The sequence below is a fragment of the Anoplolepis gracilipes genome, chromosome 6, assembly GCF_047496725.1.
Source record: "Anoplolepis gracilipes chromosome 6, ASM4749672v1, whole genome shotgun sequence".
NCBI lineage: Eukaryota > Metazoa > Arthropoda > Insecta > Hymenoptera > Formicidae > Anoplolepis > Anoplolepis gracilipes.
The window spans coordinates 1,815,749-1,824,393 of NC_132975.1; positions in this window are offsets into that span (position 1 = coordinate 1,815,749).

The window sequence follows — 8,645 nt, forward strand, 5'->3', positions numbered from 1 at the left end:
TGGGGCCTGTCCTTCAGGAATGGACAGAGACCTCACGGCAAACTGTCGTTCCACCTTACCCAGGTACTCACCAGGCATGGCTGCTTCGGTGCTTACCTGGGTAAAATCGGGAAGGAAAGCACGACGCATTGCCACCACTGCGAAGACGAGAGGGACACGGCGCAACACACGCTGGAGCACTGCCCAGCGTGGACAGACGAGCGCCGTGTCCTCCAAAGCATAGTCGGGGAGGATCTCTCGCTCCCGGCCATAACACAGAAAATGGTCGAGAGCGAGGAGAATTGGACGGCAGTCACCTCCTTCTGCAGAAATGTAATGACGCGGAGGAGGTGGCCGAACGAGAGAGAGAGGCAGCCGCTGCTGTTATTGGCAGCGGCAGCGAAGACGAACAGGACGATGGCGGTGGCGGGAGGAGGAGGAGAAGAAGAAGAGTTAGACACCCCCGTCACAAACCCCGTCGCCGCCATCCGATCGATGTAGCCCTTGGCGACATTCAATAAAGGAGGAGGAGGACTAGTCTTCCCTCCATTAGCCACAGGAAGAGGGAGGGATCAAACAACCCTCCCAAATATCCCGAGGACTCCGCACCTCCCCCTTTAGGGGGGTATCAACAGGAACGGGGATTCGAGCGGGAGACTCCAACCCTCGTCCCCCCCGGGGGGAATCATATTCCTCCCCCTGAGGGTGCGGCGTGGGGGTGTGACCCCCCTGCGCCGCAGAAACAGTACAAGAAGGACACCTCTCCCAGCCACCACGGGAGAGGTTACGGGGCCGCATCCGATACGTCTACTTCGGATGCGGCCCTGCGGGTAAGATTTGGCAGGGGGCCCTCCGGAAGTAATGCAATCGCTCGTTCCCGGAGGGCCCCGAGCAAACCCGGGCCAGGTCATCGCAGGGGTTTTAGTGGGTCGGGGGCGCAAATATCTAGCGCCCCTAAAACCCACATAACCCGGTGCTCCGTCCCCGCGGACACCAGGTATCTCTTTGGAGATTTCCCCTGCGTTAAAAAAAAAAGGCCTCCCTCTTCCGCACCCACTCCGTCCACTTTGCTTCGCGTGGAAAGTTACAAATCCATGTGAACTTTGCTTTGTCTTGCAATGTACATACGAAGCGAGGTGTCGCAATCGTGCAGAATGCGTGTCGAATCGTGCGGTGTCCAATCATACGGTGTCCAATCGTGCAAAATGTGTGTCCAATCGTGCGGTGTCCAATCTGAACGTCCAATACTATGTGTCCAATCGTTCCGTGTCCAAACGGGACACTCCTCAATTCATCCACGGGCACTGGGGCTAATACCCCACAAATCATGCCATTCTTCAAATTCGCGGATGTAGGCCCACACCCGGCGCACCTCCCTCATGTGCGAAATGTTGACACCCCAGGATTAGATCATGATAACATGTATATTGCTGTAAAAGATAAAAGCATATAAATATATTATAAATAAAAGATAAAAAAAACAAAAATATTATAAATATAATAAAAACTACTTACATTACTAGTAGCTACACCATCGTATCCTATATAATAGTGTCGAAATTGGTAATCCTGTGAAAGATAAAAGCGTATAAATATATTATAAATAAAAGATAAAGCATATAAAAATAATAAAACTACTTACATCCTCAAATAATACAACCAGTAACACCCGAAACAGGGCGCGGGCCACATTTTTCACCCAGCGAATTTTTCCCAGGCGACGGTACCCAGTCTCAAAGATGGCGTCCAGAAAAAACATCATCGTTGACATTTTTAAAATTAAAAATTTTAAGTTTTAAATTTTTACAAAATACACTGACTGGACCACTGGCAGACTTTATTACAACTCCAACGGGGGCTAGGTAACGTCTCGATAAAAAAAAGTAGGGGATGTGCATGACATAAGAGTTAGTACGAATGCTTACTCTTCACAGCTGATAAAAAAAATTAAAAGCTGACGTGAATTGTCGCTCCACACAGCATTCATATAGATAATTATAATTAAATAGCGACACAATCAAATAAACATCAGACATCTATTGAACATTGATCAACATCGATTGAAACATCGATTTAATCATGTTTGAACCCTATCATACATCAAATGAATATCTTAATATCATGACTTAAAATATAATACTAGATGCAGCTGCGTCACGTACTGAAATGTAATACTCACCACACAGATGTATAAATGGCTCAGATATATAATACTTGCTACAGATCGATCCAACCATGTTTGAACCACTATCATACATCAAACAAACATCTGTCAAACCGCAATAAACATCGATCTAACCATGTTTGAACCACTATCATACATTAAACGGACATCAAACAACATCTATCGAACCGCGACCACGTCTATTGTCTACTAAAAATGTAGACTAATAGAAAAATGTATCACGTACTGTAATATAATACATGCTACAAGGAGAGGATAAAAAAGATAATAATAACACACATGTATTTTAACAGTAGTTTATTATAAATATGGATTGATCGAACCTTTATGATGATGATTCGACCACCAATTGAATAATTTAAATACATTTTGTAAAGCACAATTTCTTATATGTTTATCGCAGCGCAGAATAGCATCTAATTTATCTAAAGCAGGAACGTCTTCATAATCATTATCCAATGTCTCGATAATAGGGTCGATTCTGTCATCTTCCAGTAAATTTGTCTATTGTCGTTTTTCATGTCCTTTAACATACATTCAGGAAAACGCATTTTTCAACATCACGGCATCAGTGATTAAACGTGTTTGGCCCTGTAGTATGGAATGGTTCCATCTTCCCATTGCAGATTGTGATATTTTCCAATCAACCATGCAACTTGAGATCTCTCAGATCTCATGACCAAACGGAATGGTGTAAGACTCGTAAAAATATAATGAGAGAGTACAAATCCCTTTGTCAGAATCGCAATTTCTTTCACGATAAATCCTTGCAGATCCACAAACGTTGGTACAACCATAATGAAATGATATTGGCGAGAACTACGGTGGACGACTGATGTCGATCATCGAGTATCGCAAATTTTATAATGTTTTAACATTGGAGGGGATTATTCCTGATTCATGTAATTTTGCGGACAACAATTGTCAACGGGTTATATTGAACAATGGGATCGCGCAAGATGAGGCAATATGCGGTAGTATTTGCAGGTACGTCTTGCTTACATTCAAATTCTATCCTTACGTCCACAGTGGCATTTTTGACAGACTCGTTTTGTCGCGAGCAGTCAATGACCGTGAGAGGACCGCACTCTAGAAATTTTGCCATGATAAATAATACATTATCATTATTGCATCCGTAATAAGATTTACGAAAACGCGCATACATGTCGAATAGGATAGCGTATCTCTTTTTATCAAAATCCAAATTTAAATCATTATACGGATAAAATTCAGAGTTTAAATAGAGTTTAACGTTTGCCAATTTGCAGTCGTCGAATTTGGTAATATCTTTCGACGCTACATATTTTCTATCATTCTGTAGTGCAAAGATTACGTATCGCGGTTTCTCCAACTGAGAGGCAGTTTTCACAGTCCACGAATACTTGGTCGTACTGTGTAGCAAAGAAAATTTGTATAGATTCCACGAGCGGAAACTCATGTTCAAGTATAATATCTACCGCTTTCCAACGCTCGTAGCAAGGACAGTTTACTAATTTCGTTCAATATTACGTGAGGCATACGCCATTGTATTTTGTGTAATTCAATCTCAGCTTCAGCCGCCTGAGCTCCAAATAGACAATTGTAGTCGTTGTGCGAACGTATTAGAATCAATTCATGACGAGCGTTAATCACAACGCGCTTATAATCCTCGCAAAATCCTAGCAACATGTTGAGCGGCACGCAAAAATTTAAGTAATCTTCATCATCATTATTTACAACTATATTCCACGCAGCGTTGTGCAAGATTTTACTTCTCTCATGTGTTAGGAAGATGTAGTTTTTAATCGTACAAGTTATTCCAACGTTTCTGTTGCGATCAATTTCCACACCGTTGAGTTCATGTCGAAGTTCATCAAACATGAATGCAACGCAATTATTTCCCAATATCATTAGTTCATCCTTTTTCCTTATCGTCAATTTTCCCTCAACATAAAAGAAGCTTTCGCACAGTAACGTGTACAAATCCTGATGCTGTATAGGTATCCGTATCTCCGCTATATCCAAGTGTTGTATTTGCGTATGGATTGTACGTATGAGTTTTAATCCTTACTATACAGTCGTCAAAGATCGATTCGCTTTCAATGTTCAAAATATCAATCATTCTTTCAATTATTTCGTACGACGAATCTCAAAGACTTTAAAAATTCACGATTCAACGCGCTGAGCTTCTTTTTAGCGTAACCAGACACCCGATTATTATCACCAGACACCGCTCGCCTCCTCGCAAAAGTGTTGTCCCTCGTAAAGATATTGTCTCTCGCGTGCTCCGTTTCGTTCGACACGAGCATATTATTTTTGACGTCGTCGTACGTGCAATCGTACGGTAATTTCCTCTCCTCGAAAATCGAGCAATCGACCCTCCTGATCCACAACACGTATCGTTAAATGTATCAGTAATGCTTCGCACGACGATCGGTAGATAAATGATTTGCACGGGCGTTTCCGATATCTTATATCCCGGTGGTACGCTCGGAGAAAATTCATGTATCGTGTGTACGCGCTTGCTATTGCTATATGCACCAGCGGTCGCACTGCATTCTATATGAATAATGTTTACATTAATAATATTTATCGGCACATCCGATTCGTACCATTTCCGCGGCTGCAATACACGATTTGAGAATCCCAACGATCCCATGTTGTTGGGCTTATTAAAATTTATTCTGTATGCGCATTTAATTTCACTTTTCAACATATTATGATTAGAGCAAATCACTGTTGGATATTTCTCATCATTGATATTAATAATGTTGTGGGAATCGAATTGTAAAATTGCATGCGTTAGATATTCATTTATACCATGCAATTCGTACGATCCTTCGGGAATTGTAATTTCCTTGTCGTCGTTGTCAAAGTAAAATTTATTATTCGAGGAATTCACGTTCGGTATTGTATGATAAGTTCCAAAATTTGTTAAACCAAGTTCGCAATCATCATCGTTCAAATCTATAGCTGGAAAGTAGCTTACAGCAAGAACGCTACTTTTGCCAGTCAATGTAAGTGTCAGTGACATGTCGAATACTGAGTCATGACAGTAGAGTGTTAGGCTTTAAATTTAATCGTTTGAAGAAATTGCAGACACAATTGTCCGCAAATACTCTGATTATAATTTTGATAAGACGCGCGATTGTATTCAATTTTTCTTACATTCTGTCCAAAATTTCTCGGGTGGCCAAAGATTTCTAAAACTGTCAAAATATACAACATCATCTCCCCTCTTTGCGTATGCTACACAATGAATACCGGGGCCCGCAACGTCGTTCAAATTGATAATGCCGCTCTCATTTCGTCGCACGCCGCTTATCGGTAAATTATTGCGCATGAAAACGCCTCTAAAGAAAGGTATGTACATATATCTTGCAAGTTGTTCCAATTGTACGTTAGTTGTTACACTCACAGGCATTTTTAACGTTTTTCTAACGGTTTTTTTTGTTAGCAGTCGTTGAGAACCCCCGTCCACTCTTGTACGAAGCGAGATAAAGTCCACGACCTTCCATAGCACGATTGTGACGTTGCATTTCTTCGAATTGGCGTTGCGCGGCCTTGCTATCGTTTATCGCGTTTGCGATTCCCGCTGCTCCACCAGCCAAAGAACCGACTATTCCCAACAAAAGGAAAATCGGTAAAATACCACCACGCTTCGCTACTGGAAGTATTCGTTTTTTCAACATCTTTTTCTTTTTTGGTGATTTTTTCATCTTCATTCCCATACCAAATTTCGTTTTTGCCTTCATGGCTGTCCGAACAGTCGTAGCAGCCGCTCTTTCACCAAGAGTCGAATCTCTTGCGGTTCCCGCGCCTTCGCAGCTAGTATACGATCCGCAACGTGTCGTTCGCCGAGGTCGTTGCTTCGCGAGTAAGCTATATCGTGCTCGCGACACGCGGCGTCCAATGGATTGATATCTTGATCACCTCTAGCCAATCGTTCTTTTAAACGAGTTTCCGGTCCGCAAAACTGATATCCAGCAGTATGCAATTTGATAGGAAGAGCGTTTATCGCACGATTCAATAGACCGCTACCTCTTATAATTCTCGCTGACATTCGTAGCAATCTTTAATAAATGGTGCTGGACCGTCGATATGTGTTTGCTGCCACGGTAAATTATAATGTCACAAACATCTACGATACCGTTGTACTTCAGAATCAGCCTTTATATGTTCGGGAAGTTTGTCCCAGTCGTTCCACATAGCGGCTAAACTGTCTCAAAAAAATAATCTTTGATATATATTGTAATTCATGATATATATTGCTGTTCAGAGGTAAGCTCGAGAATATGATTGTCGTCCGACAGATGAAAAAACATTTTCAATACTGAACGGTTTCGATTCGGTGCACATCTATAAATAGGTCTTCCTATGACTCATTCTTAAAATGCGGTTTGTGCGGCAAGCGACGATAATCAAAGTTATAAACTTTGACAATAGACTAATGCTTGAAAAAGAAATACGCAAGCGTGGAAGCATGTTATCAATTACTATACGCGGTATGATTTGCGGTCCTTCGAATTGTGGTAAGACTAATGTATTGATAAATCTAATTGAAAGTCCGTACGGTGTTCACTTTGAGAACCTATACGTATACTCAAAATCGCTTTAACAACCGAAATATCAATATTTGGAAAATTTATTGACACCGATAGACGAAATTGGTTATTTCACATTCTCTAATAATAGTGAAGTCGTTCCTCCAAGCGAGGCGCTTCCGAATTCCATTTTTATCTTTGATGACGTGGCGTGCGATAAACAAGATACGATAAGAGAGTACTTTGCAATGGGTCGACACTCGAGCGTCGACTGTTTTTATCTTTGTCAAACGTATGCCAAGATATCCAAGTATCTTATACGCGACAATGAGAACCTGCTGATTTTATTTAAACAGGATAGTACAAACTTGAAACATGATCAATGATCACGTAAATACTGACATGTCATACGATGATTTTCATGTATTATATCAGAAATATTGGCAGCAGAAGTATGGATTCGTAGTTATTGATAAAGACAGCTCGCTGACCATTAGAAATTTGGCGCAAAGTATAGAAAATATTTTAACAACCAATGTCCCCATGGTAAATTTAACGCAAGATGAATGGAAAGAATTTCGGAGCGCGACTCAATGTCATATATGTGAGAAACCATTCGTGGAAGATGATGGTACGCGCGTACGCGATCATTGTCATTTGACCGGACGGTACAGAGGTCCCGCGCATTCAAATTGCAATTTAAATTACAAAGAATCTTTTTGCATCCCAATAGTATTTCACAATTTATCCGGTTATGATTCTCACTTTATAATCGAGGAAATAACCATAGCGTTCGAAGGAGAAATCGATTTACTTCCGATAACAAAAGAAAAATATATTTCATTTACAAAACATGTTAAAGGTACATAAGACAAACCGGGAACTCACATTAAATTACGTTTTATAGATTCATATAAATTTCTCACAAGTCTCGACAAATTGTCATCTTTTCTGAGCAAGGATAAACTCAAAATTTTACAATTAGAATTTAAAAATTTATTCGCCGAGAATTTCAATTTACTAACAAGAAAAGCGTCCTTCCGTACGAGTACATTGACTGCGTAGATAAATTTCAAGATGCGTGTTTTCCATCGCGAGAATCATTTTACAGTTCCTTGACTGGTAACACAGTATCCGAGAGCGATTACATGCACGCTGAATGTCAAAGCGATTCTTCATTCAAACGCTAGGCGAATATAGCGATTTATACCTCAAAACTGATGTCTTGTTATTAGCAGACATTTTTGAAAATTTCCGCGAGAGTTGTATCAACAGTTATGGGCTCGACCCCGCGTATTACTATACTCTTCCCGGCTACACGTGGGACGCTATGTTAAAGCATACGAAAATTACATTTGAATTATTCACAGACATTGACATGGTTATGTTTATCGAACGAGGTATATGCGGTGGTCTGAGTTAATTCCAACAAGTACGCGCATGCTAATAACAAGTACATGCAATCGTATGACTCATCGAAACCATTAACGTACTTGATGTATTTCGATGTTAATAATTTATACTAATGGGCAATGTGCCAGCCATTGCCCTATTCCGATTTTCAGTGGGTTGATAATGTTTCCAATTTTGATGTATTATCGATCGCGCTCGATTCGTCTACAAGCTACATCCTTGATGTCGACCTCGAATATCCGCAACATCTTCACGATTCGCATACTGACCTACCGTTTTGTCCGACACGCGACAAACCACTTAGCAAGCGCAAGGACAAGCTTCTTGCAACCTTATACGATAAGAAGCGTTACGTGATACACTACCGCAACTTGCAGCAATGTTCACGTCACGGCCTTCGTGTTACAAAAATTCATCGTATATTACAATTCACTCAATCTCCGTGGCTGCGTACTTATATAGAACTCAACACAAAATTTAGGACACTGGTAAAAAATAATTTTGAAAAAAATTTGTACAAACTGATGAATAATGTCGTGTTTGGC